Raw genomic sequence first — 15,511 nt, 5'->3', positions numbered from 1 at the left:
ATCACGGTAGTCCTTGCTTCCCAGCTCTGCCCCCACATTATTAACAATAGAAAGCCAAACACCCCCAGGCCTAGAGATCTTGCCGTTGGATTCCTTGAGAAAGCAACTAGCAAAGACCGGAGAGTTCCACTTGGGTGGGCTGTCTTTTCTGAACTTGAGTGTTTAAAAAATCTTACAATGAGGCTGCTTTAGGTTATTGATGGGATTAACTCAATATGGTCTACGCATTTTACTGTAACACCCTTATTACCTCTGCTACAAAAATAGACTTACACATCAGTATTGGAAATCGGTTTGGAGGACATTTTTAAAAACCGGTATACTAAGAGTGAATTTCTTTCCCACTCTGTGGTTAAAAAGAAAAGAATTCAAATTTTTTTTTCCAAACTTTATTGAAAAGATGCGCTCTGATTGTCTGTACATGGACCCTCCCCTTGTCCTATAGCAGTATCGCTTTTCAAAGGTGTCCTCCAATTTAGTTTTTTAAAGTTTAGCCAAGGGAACATTACAAAAACATCTATCTATTTTCCTACTCTGTCCAGAAATCTATATTCCAGCTGTTATATCCGTGATAAACATTGTCAATTGTTTTCTTGTAAATTTTAATTTATTTTTTAAGAATGAAGATTTTATGTTTTTTTTTTCTTATGGAAAAAGATTGTAAAAAATAAACTTGGATGAAAATAGATTTGGATTTGAGTGAAGTTTGTTTACTTGGTACAGTAATCCATAGACACTGATCATAGCAGGGAAAAGAGAGTGGGATTGTAGCGGTGCTGAAGACAAATGATACATATGAACAATATGCATAAAAAATATATATTTATTTTATTAGTACAGACATATACAAAAAGGTTCAATCAAAATAGGTTATCGGAGCATATGTTTGAAGTGGTGGGTCGCTGGTTTCCCAAAATGCAAAAAGTGGTGGTCACAGGAGAACGTCTTATGTATACATGTTTCGCCCACGTGACTTCCTCAGGGGATTTGTTCTGGGAACTGATCATACTTCCATTGCAATAAAATGAGGCAAAAGGCTCAGTTTTCTATCAACCACCCCCCTCCAAACAGGAGGAAAAGGAGAGGTCCGGGGCTCACAGAGAATGTTACAAGGAGACAGGAAAACAGTAAGAAACGGCTTCATGAAAAATAGATTACAGGGTCATTAAAAAGTGGATGTGTATAGATTATTTGTGGAGAATAAGGACTGTGGCCCAGATTCTCAATGGCATTACGACGGCGCAACACCATTTGCGCCGTCGTAAATCCTAATCTGGCCCCGGGTATCTATGCGACTGATTCTTAGAATCAGTTACGCATAGATACCCATTAGATCTGACAGGCGTAAGGCTCTTACGCTGTCAGATCTTAAATGCAATTTTTTTTCCCGCCGCTAGGTGTCGCATCGTCGTTTTCCCCGTCGTCTATGCAAATTAGGTAATTACGCGAGATTCCCGAACATACGCACGGTCGACGCTGAGAATTTACGACGTTTCCGTAGCTTAAGCGACGCGTAAAGTTGCCCCTGCTATTATGAGGGGCAACCAATGTTAAGTATGGCCGTCGTTCCCGCGTCGAAATTTAAAAAAATTACGTCGTTTGCGGAAGACGTCCGTGAATGGCGCTGGACGCCATTTACATTAACGTCTAAGCAAATGACGTCGGGGCGACGTCATTTAGCGCAATGCACGTCGGGTAATTTACCCGACGGAGCATGCGCAGTACGCTCGGCGCGGGAGCGCGCCTAATTTAAATGGTGCCCGCCCCATTTGAATTGGGCGGGCTTGCGCGGAGCGCTTTTACGATACACCGCCGCAAGTTTACAGGTAAGTGTTCTGAGAATCAGGCACTAACGCTGTAAACCTGCGGCGGTGTAACGTAAATCACATACGTTACGCTGCCCAGGAGCAACGTAATTGTATGAGAATCTGGGCCATTGTTTAGTGTCTTGTTAATAAGACCATTTCTGCTTTCCTCTGCCATATTCCCCAGAGATGTGGTATGTGCGTATGTAGGGACGATGCACAGTACAACTTCTACTGTCCAGGGCAATGATGCCATATACTTAATTTTTTTGCTTCCGTTTTGAATCAGGGACCCCCCTTGTGGGCAAAGGTGTGACACAGAGACCTTGATTTTTTTTTAGATTTTGGGTTTCTTTGAAGTTTAACTGTGCAGAGTCCATAAATAGAGAATAGGAACAGATACTGAGAATTACACCCAGCATACCGGACAAGAAAAGTGGTACTGTGCAGAGTCCATAGATGTAACGGTGCCCCCTTGGGGTCACTACGTGTTCTAGCATCCACACATTTCATCCTGCTGGACAGACATCCATTTTGGCACACTTTCCCAGACAATGAACAGTCTCTTGCTTGTTTTTGTTGTTTTAATTAGGGAATTCAACTTAGATGGGGAAAAGGGATGTGGGATGCTCAGATAATGAATACTTCTCCATGAAATCAATGTTGGTTGAGTCAAAATTTGACAGACTCTTCCTCTACTCATCTCCTCCAGCACACTACTTGAGATCACTTGCTTCAACTTCACTGTCCAAATCTAGGTTCCTGTCACCATTGGCACAAGTCCTAATGTTTTCCTTGAAGCCCTTAACAGGTGGGGGTCTGCAGTCCCCTTTGTGATATAAACTGTTTTAGTTGAGAAGAATGAATGTGCTAACACTTAGTGGACTACTGATCCCAGCACATCCAATGCAAATCCTGCCAGCCCTCGTGGCTGCAGCGACTTGACTCCAAAACAACACCACAATCTCTCCCTCTGGCTCCACATCCAAATCCTGGCATGTCTCCCCAGAGCTTCAGATTGTGCTTCTCACTCACCGACCCTGGCATGGATCCCTTCTGAATGACTTTCCTGGCAGTGCTCCCAACTGTCCTCTTCCTGCTCCTGTTCCAGGACACCTCTCAATGACTGTGTAAAGAGAGGATCCCAAGCTCCAGACCCGAGTTCACCCCCCCCCCCCCCCAGGAAGGAGGTTCCCTCAGACCATGACAGTCTAACACTCCATCATTCAGTTCTTCCACTCGACAACTCCTCCCACATAAGACTGACCATGGGTACATATATAGGAGGTCTGCCCCCTGCTAATCCTAGTTGGGGATTGGTCAGGACTCCCACATACACCCAATGTCACTCCAGATTTCTGCCCTGCCTCTTTTCCAGAACCTTCTGAAAACCAGAGGAGGCGCCCAAGAGCTGAAGCACATGTCAGTCACCTGCTGCTACACTAAACCACTCCCCTGCCCCCAGATCAAAAACAAACAGGCCTAGCTCACAACATAGGCCTGCCTAAATTAACCTGCGCTGACCGTACAAAACAAGCCCACTACTCTAGCACCTACCTTCCTAAGGTAGAGGGTGCTACATAGATGTAGCGGTACCCCCATGGGGGCTGCTAATAGGCTCTATACCCAACTGGTTACCTCGACTCTGCAAATCCTCGCTTACCTCTGACACCTTGGGTTCCATCCTGCAATGTTGCGTTAGTAATGAGAAACTCACACAGTATCACTGAACCACTCAGATATGTTTACTGAGATAAAATGAACACAAAGAATGGTATGAGTAAAACACAGCTTGAGTTTAACAGAAAATATTTCTCATAACTGATATAAAACGGTGCTTAACATAAATCCACTACAAGACCGATGTGAACAGGTAGACAGAGAAACAAATATCCAACACCTGATGTCCAAACGACGGGCCGATAGAAACCGAAATGCGGGCCGCTATTGGCCCATGGGCGGGACTTTGGACATGCCTGGTCTAGATGGCCCCAAAGACTATAGAGGATGCTTTGGAGAGGGCCCACGTCCCATCACTGAAAAGAGGCATTGAAGAGACCAGAAGGCACAGGAAATCCTTGTGATATTAATGTATATAGACAGCCTTTAGTGACTTGCTTTGGACATAAATGCCAACCAAGTTTTGGGACTTTGATAGATAGGATGAAGAATTTTCAAAGTTTCTTCCAAGGAGAAGCTGTCTGCATTGTTATAGCTAGATTCAGAGAGAGTTAGGCCGGCGTATCAGTAGATACGCTGACCTAACTCGTAATCTGCGCCGTCCTAAGTTTAAGTGTATTCTCAAACTGAGATACACTTAAACCTAGCTAAGATACGGCGTAGAATATGTAAATGACTAGATACGCCTATTCACGAACGTACGTGCGCCCGTCGCAGTAAAGATACGCCGTTTACATAAGGCGTTTTCAGGCGTAAAGTTATTCCATCAAATAGCTGGACTGATCAATGTTAAGTATGGCCGTCGTTCCCGCGTAAAAATTTGAAAATTTGACGTCGATTGCGTAAGTCGTCCGTGAATAGGGCTGGACGTAATTTACGTTCACGTCGAAACCAATACGTCCTTGCGGCGTACTTTGGAGCAATGCACACTGGGATATGTACACAGACGGCGCATGCGCCGTTCGTAAAAAACTTCAATCACGTCAGGTCACACCACATGAACATAAAACACGCCCCCTCATCCTAATTTGAATTAGGCACGCTTACGCCGGTCCTAAATGTACAGAATATAACTGAGTACTAAGATTTGTAGGTAAAGTTACATAGTTACATAGTTACATATAGTTACATAGTTAGTCAGGTTGAAAAAAGACACAAGTCCATCCAGTTCAACCTCAAAAAAATAAACAAACAAAATAAAAAACACAATACAATCCCATACACCCAACTCCATACCCACAGTTGATCCAGAGGAAGGCACAAAAAAACCCAGCAGAGCATGATCCAATTTGCTACAGCAGGGGAAAAAATTCCTTCCTGATCCCCCGAGAGGCAATCGGATTTACCCTGGATCAACTTTACCTACAAATCTTAGTACTCAGTTATTTTATGTACATTTAGGAAAGAATCCAGGCCTTTCTTAAAGCAATCTACTGAGCTGGCCAGAACCACCTCTGGAGGGAGTCTGTTCCACATTTTCACAGCTCTTACTGTGAAAAAACCTTTCCGTATTTGGAGGTGAAATCTCTTTTCCTCTAGACGTAAAGAGTGCCCCCTTGTCCTCAGTGTTGACTGTAAAGTGAATAACTTGATCCAGGGTAAATCCGATTGCCTCTCGGGGGATCAGGAAGGAATTTTTTCCCCTGCTGTAGCAAATTGGATCATGCTCTGCTGGGGTTTTTTGCCTTCCTCTGGATCAACTGTGGGTATGGAGTTGGGTGTATAGGATTGTACCGTGTTTTTTATTTTGTTTTTTTATTTTTTGTGGTTGAACTGGATGGACTTGTGTCTTTTTTCAACCTGACTAATTATGTAACTATGTAACTATGTAACATGGCTAACGTTGCAGGTTTGCGGAGACGCACATCTGTAGAGCATGAGTTTGGAATGTTCACAATGCATGTGGGGTAAAAACAGGTAACAGAGCATGTTTTATTGTTGATCACATAAAGATACGTTTTTGTTTGTATGATTTTACATGGTCACATAAGGATGCTTAATCACATCAAAGTGCCTAAAATCGCATAAAAATGCTTGAGTGCATAAAGATGCTGGATCATACATGGTTACCTGATCACCCGAGTCATTGATTACCCAAGGATATTTGGTCACACAGAGAGGCTTGTTTCCACAGGAATGCCAAAAATCGCATAAAGATGCTTAAGTGCATAAAGATGCGGGATCACACATGGTTACCTGATAACCCGAGTCCTTGATTACCCAAAGATATTTTGGTCACACAGAGAGGCTTGTTTCCACAGAAATGCCTAAGATCGCATAAAAATGCTGGAGTGCATAAAGATGCGGGATCACACAGGGTTACCTGATCACCCGAGTCCTGGATTACCCAGGCATATTTGGTCACACAGAGAGGTTGTGTCCGCAGAAATGCCTAAAATCGCATAATATGCTTGAATGCATAAAGAAGCTGGATCACACATGGTTGCCTGATCAACCGAGTCCTTGATGACCCAGGGATACTTGATCACATAGAGAGGCTTGTTTTCACAAGATCCTAAAATCGCATTAAAATGCTTAATTGCATAAAGATGCTGGATCGCACAGGGGTGCTCGTTCATACAAGAGTCCTTGGTCACACAAGGGTACTTGTCCGCACAGGAGTGCTTAAAATGCATAAGATGTTTAATCGCATGAAAAATGCTGAATCGCATAGGGATGCATGTTTGCCTAGATTTTGCGTGGTTGCTTAACGAGGCATAATTATTAGGTTTCCTTAATTATACAGGATTCCTTGGGCTTACATAGGAATACGTGTCTGCATAATAACACGTTCAGAGCGCATACTTGCTTTCAAGATGCTTGTTCATAGCTCACATGCTATATGTATACGTGTATACAGCACGCCCCCTTTTTTATGTTTTTGCCTAAAACATATTTGTATGAATTCATGCTTCCATGATCACACGCTTCCATAGAGGCATATGGCTTTAAAGCTTGCCACATGCACATATGGGGATCCATTTGCATATGTGTTCATTTACATGGGACTGCAGAGGTTGTCTGCATTTCACAGGGGAACAGCACTGTCTCCAGTTGGTGGTCTTGCCCCTTGGGTTAGCCACCGTGCCTGGGTTAATAGGGTGCTAGGGCCTGCCTCTAGCAGGTCTAAAGGCCCAGGGTATAGCAGTAATGGCATACCGAGGCAAACTCCTGCTGACGGATCAGTCAGTAGCATGGCTGGACCTAGGGGAGTCCAGCTTGGTTAAGTATCTGGAACTCCTGGGTTAGGATCCCAGTCTAGAGGGACATTCTTTCATTGACAAGAAGCTTGGAATGTGTGGGACACAGCCCAAAAAGGAGAGTTTTTGGCCTCCGATCATCGCTATGAGAAAGCTGGTCTATGTGTTCACTGCAAGGAACAGTTCCTTACGTTTTACCTTTTGCTTAAGGTGCTAGGAAATATGCCGGCTTCATTCAAGACAGTTCCCTATGCTCAGTTTTATTCAAGGCTGATATAAACATTATTCTGTCGGCCTGGAACAAGTGGATCCTAACCTAGCATTATCCAAGGAGTCTGGTCCCAGGGATATGCTGGAATTTCAGTTGATGGTTCTTAAAGGGGTTGTAAAGGAAAAAAAAATGTTTCCTAATAAGCATCCTTTACCTGCAGACATTCCTCTTTTCACTTCCTCATTGTTCGTTCTTGCTCAGAAGTCGCTCTATTTCTTCTCTGTTCTGTTCACTTCCTGCTTGTCTGATTTTACTGACCACCGTGATGGGAGGCTTTACTGCGGTGGTGAGTAACGTGCTCACCCCCTCCTGGGAACTACATCTGTGTGGCAGGACGCTCTCTACATGTTAGAGACTTCAAGGAGGTGTGAATTACTGGGCGTGCCGCAATTTATACTGGGAAATGTAGTTCTTACATGAACAAACGATGCAAACCAGGAAGTGAATTAGAGAACAGAAACTAAAATGCCGGAGGTGATATAGATGAAGGAATATAATAGGTATTTACTCGTTTTTTAACAGAATCATTACACTATTCTGTCTGTCTACCTTGCAGACATTAATTTTAGGCAAAAAAAAATTTTCCTTTAGTGACCCTTTAACTAAATGATTGGCAGAAGGGAAGATCCTTCATACCCGTTACCTGGGAGGTGGCGGTTGCGAGGGCTGGCCTCTAGGGATAGAGGCCAGGCCTGGAAGAGACCACGGCCCTGGGAAGGTGGTCAAGCTCCAAGTGAGCCTTATTTGTCAGCTTTCTAGAGCTACGGATGGAGCATCTGGCTTAAGGGCCTGAACGTTTAGGTTACAGGGTTGTTCTGCCAGAATACAATCTGACAATGCCTCTCTAGTGGTTTACTTTGTTTACCAGGGAGGAGCTTGTGCCTTGCCTACTGACAATCGTCATTTCATGGAATGCAGAATTGGCAGGCGATTCGCTGGAGCCGTCAACAATTGTGTCCGGGAGATTGACCTCTACACCCCGACTTTTTTCTGACCAAATGTCACAGAAACGGTACCCTGTACATAAAGGGTATTGACGTCCAGGTTCAACAAGAAATTGAACAGCTTTGTATCAAGGACAAAGGATCCACCCGCATGCGGGACAGATGTGTTAGTGATCCTGGGGGACCAGTTGTCGCTGGTTTATGTGTTATCTCCCCCCAGTGCCGCGACTTTTGTGGCTTCCATGCAACATCAGAGGAGAACGAAAGCTGGCCTGATTGCTTTGGCATAGCCCATACGACCTTACTGTGCAGGGACAGCAGAGGTGATAGTAGAGGACCCAGGGTCCCTTACAGCTTGTCCAGGCCTGCTTCGCAGGGTTACTTCCTGTCTTGCATACATGGGTATTAATGGTCTGGCTGTTATAGCCCGCATTCTTGAGGATCAGGGCTTCCAGAATCAGTGGTAATTACCTTGATTCCTACAGGAGAGCTGGCCTCCAGGACCAGATATCCTAGGATCTGGAAGGCCCATGTTCCTGGTGTGAAACCAAGGAGTGGCATCCTTGGTTGTATGTCATAGGTAAAATTCTTGCCTTCCTACATTGGAAAGGAGATGGAGCTAACCTTAAGTTCCATCAAGGATCCGATCTCGGCCTTGTCAATATTTTGAAAGGTCGCTTGTGTCACACTCTTGATCCGGGCCGTTATACAAGGGGTGACGGGTATAAATCCGCCAGTTAGGTCGGCCTTGTGCTCGGAGGATTGGATCTAGATTTGTCGGCTTACAGGGTCAGCACCTTGGGCTGATGCACCATAATTCCCTTCATCCTTCTGAAGAGGGAATTGGTGTTCTTGGTTGCGGTTGCCTCCGCAAGAGAGTATTGGCAACTTTCTTTGTATAGAGCCATGCTTAATTATTTTTACAAGAGGGTGATGTTAAATCCTCACCCAACCTTATTTACTAGAAGGATCTAGTGTTCATTTGAATCAAGATATTCTTGCCTTCCTTTTTTTCAAAACCTTGGTCCGCGGAAGGAAAGGGTATTGCTTTCTCTCAATAGAGATGAGAGCAGTTAAAGATCTATCTGAAGGCTTCAGATATAGAAACCTAATGTTTTGTTTTGCTGCCAGAAGACCCTAGATGTGGGCGGACAGTGTTCAGATCAGCTATTAAAATGGCTACATGCTCTCTCGGTTGAATAAAAGAGGTCAAGACCTATCTGGAGCGGCTGCTCGGATACGGAAAACTGATGTTGTTGCGCTACCAGGAGGCCCCAAGAAAGGGCAGGCAGCGTCAAAATGAACTGTTGTCAAATGTTTATTCATCAGGTTATTATTCAGGCTTGTGGTTAAAGAGAGGGCTTCCCCCTGTTTCTTTTGGGGTGCACCCTACCAGGATAGTAAGCACTTCATGCGGGGTGCATTACCAAGCCTATATGACTCAGATTTGCCAGGCCGTAACTTTGTCGTTTTTGCTTACGTTCACTAATCCCTTTCAGGTGAACATAAGACGGCAGGAGGATGCAGCCTTTTGGCGCAGTATGCCGCAGGCAGCATTACGGCGGTCTGCTTTGTTGGTGTCTCCCTCCATTCAGTAAGCATTGCTTTGGGACATCCCACTTAGTAAGTACTAGACTCTGTGTCCCGTGATGTACGATGAAGAAAATAGGATTTTCATAACAGCTTACCTGTAAAATCCTTTTCTTGGAGCAGGGGCGGACTGACAACTCATGGGGCCCCCAGGCAATAGAAGATTATGGGGCCCCCAAGCTTACAGATGACCACCACGCCAGGAGGCATTACAGAGGCGGAGCAGCTAAAATCTCTGTATTTTCACATCAAAAGCATGTCGGTTTTGGACATATCAGGGACAGATGTAAAAAAAACACAGATTTTTACATACTGTCCCTGGTTTAACTGAGCCTGGCAACCCTGATGGGGCCCCCTAGTGGCATTGGGCCCCCGGGCAGTGCCCGAGTGACTCAATGGTCAGTCCGCCCCTGTCTTGTACATCACGGGACACAGAGGTCCCGCCCCTCTTTTTTGGGGATATTGGGACACTTATTGCTTTGCTACCAAAACTGAGGTGCTCCCAGTATGGGAGGGGTTATATAGGGAGGGAAATTCCTGTTCTAATTCATTACACCAGTGTCCAGCACCTGAAGGTGGAACATATAACCCACTTAGTAAGTACTAGACTCTGTGTCCCGTGATGTACTCCAAGAAAAGGATTTTACAGTTAAGCTGTTATAAAAATCCAATTTTTTTGTAGCAGTTCAAAAAGTCCCTGACAGCTAGGTGCTTTTTTACCTGTGAGTCGCACTAGGTACCTAAAAATTTAGTGGCCAAAAGGTACACTAGTAAAGAGGCCTACAGGATACTGAGCATGACAATGAGAGCGAAGGGGAAGCCTCACTGTCAGAATCAGGCTCACTATACGAACCTGTAGAGAGCAGCAGCAGCACCCTGACCGATAGCTCTGACTATGGAGAAGAGGTCCATGCTAAGGTCAGGCGTACCCGACCCTGTGCCCAGGTTGCTGCGGTGCTACAGTCGCATGATGATTCCTGTATGCAACAGAGTGCCAGTACTAAAGCGCTCTACCTTCTGGTGAACTGGCAAGCACTAGCGACCTAGTACACCCTGGTTGTAGACAAACCAGCACTGTAGTAACACTCTGTGACGCGGTGAGTCCCATAAGTGCAGTCCAAGCTGGTGCAGAGTGGTGTCCCGCAAGCACCAAGTATTCAGCCCATAGTGCCCTTCCTGATACACTTGCAAGTTCTGATTGTCAGCCCACAGATTCTTCAGCACTCGTACTTCCCCCATTCACTGCCCTACACGGAATTCAGGAGGAAACCGCAAATTCAGATGGGAGCAAATTTAACTCCCCTAGGTTTTTTGGAGCTGTTTTTCACGAAACATCTGTATCGGTCGATTTTGGAGGAAAGCAATTTATATGCCAAGCAATTTTTTGGCGCCAATCCAGATTCAAACCTTGCCAGACAATTCGCATGGAAACGCATCACGGTTTTCGAATTTAACCTTTTTGTGGGCCTAACCCTCAACATGGGCATTACTAAAAAGAGTGAGTTGCGGTCATATTGGTCCACAGACCCGATTCATCATATGCCCGTGTTCTCTGCTGCTATGGCCAGGTGAAGATACAAGAATATAATGTGATTTATGCATTTCAACAACAATGAACTCTGTTATCCTCGGGGTGACCCTGGATATGATGGGCTCCAAACAATTTGCCCCCCCTTTAAAATAAGACGTTTCTAAAAAAATCACAAAAAAAAATGTTGTTTTATTGAGTTAATGTTTGGTCCTTACTGTGTTTTGTTAACCGTTGTTTGCTTTGCAGGAACACTATTCAGCTGCAGCAATGATCTGTTTATTCTGACAGCAGCAGACTGTGCTTTCAGAATATATGCATCAGTGATTGCAGCGCTGTAGGAGGACATTTCTCATCTGCAGTTAAAAAAAAAACTTACATGTCAGAGCATAGGGGCCTGGGGTGGTCAGTGGGTGGATGGCCCCTATGCTTTGGCATATATTTTTTTTGGCAGAGATCAATTTATGTGAAAGAAGTATTTGGAGGTATGGCCTGAAAGCTGCAGGGCTTGTCTGCAGAAGCCTGACATTGCACCCTTGATTCCTGCAAGAAAAAAAAATATATAATTGCACTGAAGCCAGGGACAGACATTAAAGCGGAAGTAAACCCATCGATGTAACACTTAAAAAAACTGTTAACATTCCCGGCATGCCGGGAATGCTAACTGCACATTGGTTGTGCTCTCAACCAAACTGTCAAACCATCCAATGGCTGGTGTCATAACTGATCACATGTGCAGCTTCATGGCAGTTGAAGATTGAACAAAGGCCAAGATGGCAGCTTCCTTGGCTGAAAAAGATAGGAGGGTTTACAACCACTTTAACAGAAGGTGATCTTCTGATCCACCTCGTTTGCCTGGATGGAGAAATCAGCTTAATGAAAGAAAACTAACCATCTGTGGACACCCTTTAGGTACATTACTCTACCCTCATTAAATTTTCCTTCACCAATAAGCACAAATCATATAAAAATATTAACAAAATCATATTTATTGTATTTTTTTTATATAAAAGCCGTCAAAATAAAAACACTTTGATAAAGATATTTCTTTGAAACACAGCATACCTTGTAACCATGAGTAATGGAAAACACACACACACGAGGAAGATACAAAAATATGTCTGCAAACAAACCATTCAAAGATCATAAAAACAGGTAACATAAAATCCGAGCTGCCCCGTGTAATGGGCGGAGCTTCCACTGGTTGGCAGATTAGAAAATAAGGTAAGAAGGTCATGATGAGCAAACTACCATTGCAGATAGCAGGAATACTCTGGTGCCACAGCTTACCTCTTTAAAGTGGTTGTAAACCCTCCTATCTTTTTCAGCCAAGGAAGCTGCCATCTTGGCCTTTGTTCAATCTTCAACTGCCATGAAGCTGCACATGTGATCAGTTATGACACCAGCCATTGGATGGTTTGACAGTTTGGTTGAGAGCACAACCAATGTGCAGTTAGCATTCCCGGCATGCCGGGAATGTTAACAGTTTTTTTAAGTGTTACATCGATGGGTTTACTTCCGCTTTAATGTCTGTCCCTTCATGTCCTGCTGAATCCCAAAAGTCGGCCTTAGATGGTTCGAATCTCGGCCGGTTCAGCAGGGACCAGCCGAGATTTGATCCAAGCATGGGCAGGCTGACAGGGTGGCTCCAAAGGGAACTCTAAAGTAAGGAGGACTCTGATGGGGACTCTCACGTACAGGTTGACTCTAAAAGGAACTCTGGCACAAAGGGGACTCTAATGGGAACTTTCGTGTATGAGTAAACTCTAAAGGGAACTCTCATGTGTAGGGAGACTCCAAAGGGAACTCTGATGTAAGGGATGACTCTGATGGGGACTCTCATGTATGGGTGAACTCTAAAGGATTATTGGTCACACCGAAGATTCCTACTAAATACGGGCATAGTACTCAATAAGGTTTTAACCACTTCACATCCCACCTATTGTAATATGACAAACACAAGGTGGCTCTGCCATCCTGGGTGGCCATCATATGATGTTCTCGGGCCTCCTGGCTGTGCGTCACTCTGGTGCCGATGCGCGTGCCTGGCGGCCGCGATTTCCGCTATATACCCGTGATCGGCAGTTACAGAGCCAGGGGCACAGATCCACCTCCTGTCAGGGAGAGGAGACCGATGGTGTGTCCCTTTTACATAGGGACACCGATCGGTCACCTCCCCCAGTCAGTCCCCTCCTCCCCCCACAGTTAGAATCATTACCTAGGGAACACATTTAACCCCTTGATCACCCGCTAGTGTTAACCCCCTTCCCTGCTAGTCACATTTATATAGTAATCAGTGCATATTTATAGCACTGATCGCTGTACAAATGTGAATGGTCCCAAAATAGTGTCCGATCTGTCCTGACAAAAAACGCTGATCGCCGCCATTACTAGTAAAATTGGCCCTGGGCAGGAAGGGGGTGAAAATGACACTCTCAAAATTCACTCAGGATGGGTTCACATATGCTGCGGCCGCAGTTCACAGCAGGGGGTCCGGTGCGTCCCTGTTCACCGATTCAGGTCTGAATTTTTGCCTGAATTGGCACCTGAATCGGAACCAAAGAAGCACCTTTGTGTTATTGGGAGCTTAAAGGGTTAGACCATTTTTAAGGAACATTTAGAAAAAAAAAATCCTCCATGGATTCCAGCATCCCCAGCACATTACATGGCACTCCTCTGCTGTTCAAGTAGGTGCTCATGTCTCCCTCAATAGCTATAGGACACATGCAACCTGTCTGAAAAACTCCTTAGTAGCTGACCCCCTCTGCAGTAAGATGGACCGGATGTTAAAAGTGCGCCCCCAGAAGCCACTCTGAATCACTAAAATGGCGCGTACACACGATCGGACATTCCGACAACAAAACCGTGGATTTTTTTTCCGACCGATGTTGGCTTAAACTTGTGTTGCATACAGACGGTCACACAAATGTTGTCGGAAATTTCCGAACGTGAAGAACATGGTGACGTACAACAACACCACGACAAGCCAAGAGAAATGAAGTTCAATAGCCAGTGCGGCTCTTCTGCTTGATTCCGAGCATGCTTGGAATTTTGTGCGTCGTAATTGGCTACACACGATCGGAATTTCCGACAAGAACTTTTGTTGTCGGAAAAATTGAGAACAAGCACTCAAACATTTGTTGTCCGAAATTCCGGCAGCAAATGTTCGATGGAGCCTACACACGGTTGGATTTTTCGACAACAAGCTCCCATCGAACATTTATTGTCAGAAATTCCGATTGTGCGTGCGCGGCATAACTGTGCGCTCCCTCTGGGTTGAGCTGCAGAGAGCAGCTGAACAAGTGTGTGATAAAGCCAGAGTGGCTGCTGGGGGCGCACTTCTAACGCCCAGCCTGTTTTACTGATATTGTAGGATGGGGGGGCGCATATTTATGCCGACGTAGCGTATCTTTTTTAGGCTACGCGGGCGTAGCACAGAGCGGCAAGCACTGGATTCACAAAGCACTCGCCCCCACTCGGTGTTAAAGATACGCTGGGTTTCCTTGGCGTAAGCCAGCTTAGGAGGTAGTGGGCGTGAGCCATGCTAATGAGGCGTGACCCCATGCAAATGATGGGCCAAGCGTCATAGAAGTACTTAAAACGAACAACGCATGCGCCGTCCCGTGGACGTATCCCAGTGCGCATGCTCAGAATCACGTTGAAACTACTCCCTAAGATACGACGGATCACTGCCTACGACGTGAACGTAACCTAAGCCCAGCCCTATTCACGTACTACTACGTAAACAACATAAAATACGACGGCTGTTCCCTGGTCTATACCTTTGCATTAGCTGCGCCTCATAGATGGGGAATAACTTTATGCCGGACGTAAGCCTTACGCAAACCGCGTATATTATGCACCGGGCGCAACTACGTTCGTGAATCGACGTATCTCCCTCATTTGCATATTTTCAATGAGGTGGCCAGCGTAAATATGCACCCACGATACGCCGGCGTAGGAAAGTTACGTTGGTCGGATGAAGCCTATTTTCGGGCGTATCTAGTTCTGTGGGCACGGCGCAGAGATACGACGGCGCACATTTACACTTACGCGGCGTATCTCGAGAAGTATTTTTCGAAGCAAAAAATCCAGATTTTTTTATATAAAAAATAAATAAATATTATATATATATATTTTGCAGAGGCCCTAGAGAATAAATTGGTGGGTGCTGTCAATTTTTGTCACATGGTATTTGCTCAGCGGTTTTTAAAAAGTAATTGTTTTGTAAAATATGATGTTACGCCGAGTAAATAGATACCCGACATATACTTTAAAACTGCGCACGCTTGTGGAATAACGCCAAAATATTTAAAAATCTCCAAAAAGCCTTTACCCGTTACCAGTTTAGAGTTACAAAGGAGGTCTGGTGTTAGAATTATTGCTCTCTCTCTCTCTGACATTCGCGGCAATACCCCACATGTGTGGTGCAATCGCCATTTACATATGCAAGCGGGACCAACACATGCATTCGTCTTTGCACAGGGGGACGG

At 45.0% G+C, this 15,511-nt stretch overlaps 1 long non-coding RNA gene across 1 annotated transcript; it reads right to left on the bottom strand.

Moving 5' to 3' along the window:
- Positions 1-1,961: 1,961 nt before the first annotated feature.
- On the bottom strand, positions 1,962-13,852 carry LOC120920598. Its single transcript, XR_005744744.1, has 3 exons — positions 13,588-13,852; positions 11,366-11,369; positions 1,962-1,974 (listed from the first exon to the last, which is right to left on the bottom strand). It is a non-coding gene; the product is annotated as an uncharacterized LOC120920598 (long non-coding RNA).
- Positions 13,853-15,511: the final 1,659 nt, after the last annotated feature.

Source organism: Rana temporaria, chromosome 13, assembly GCF_905171775.1.
Source record: "Rana temporaria chromosome 13, aRanTem1.1, whole genome shotgun sequence".
NCBI lineage: Eukaryota > Metazoa > Chordata > Amphibia > Anura > Ranidae > Rana > Rana temporaria.
The sequence above is the reverse complement of the archived record's forward strand: the minus strand, read 5'-3'. Positions and strand labels throughout refer to the sequence as shown.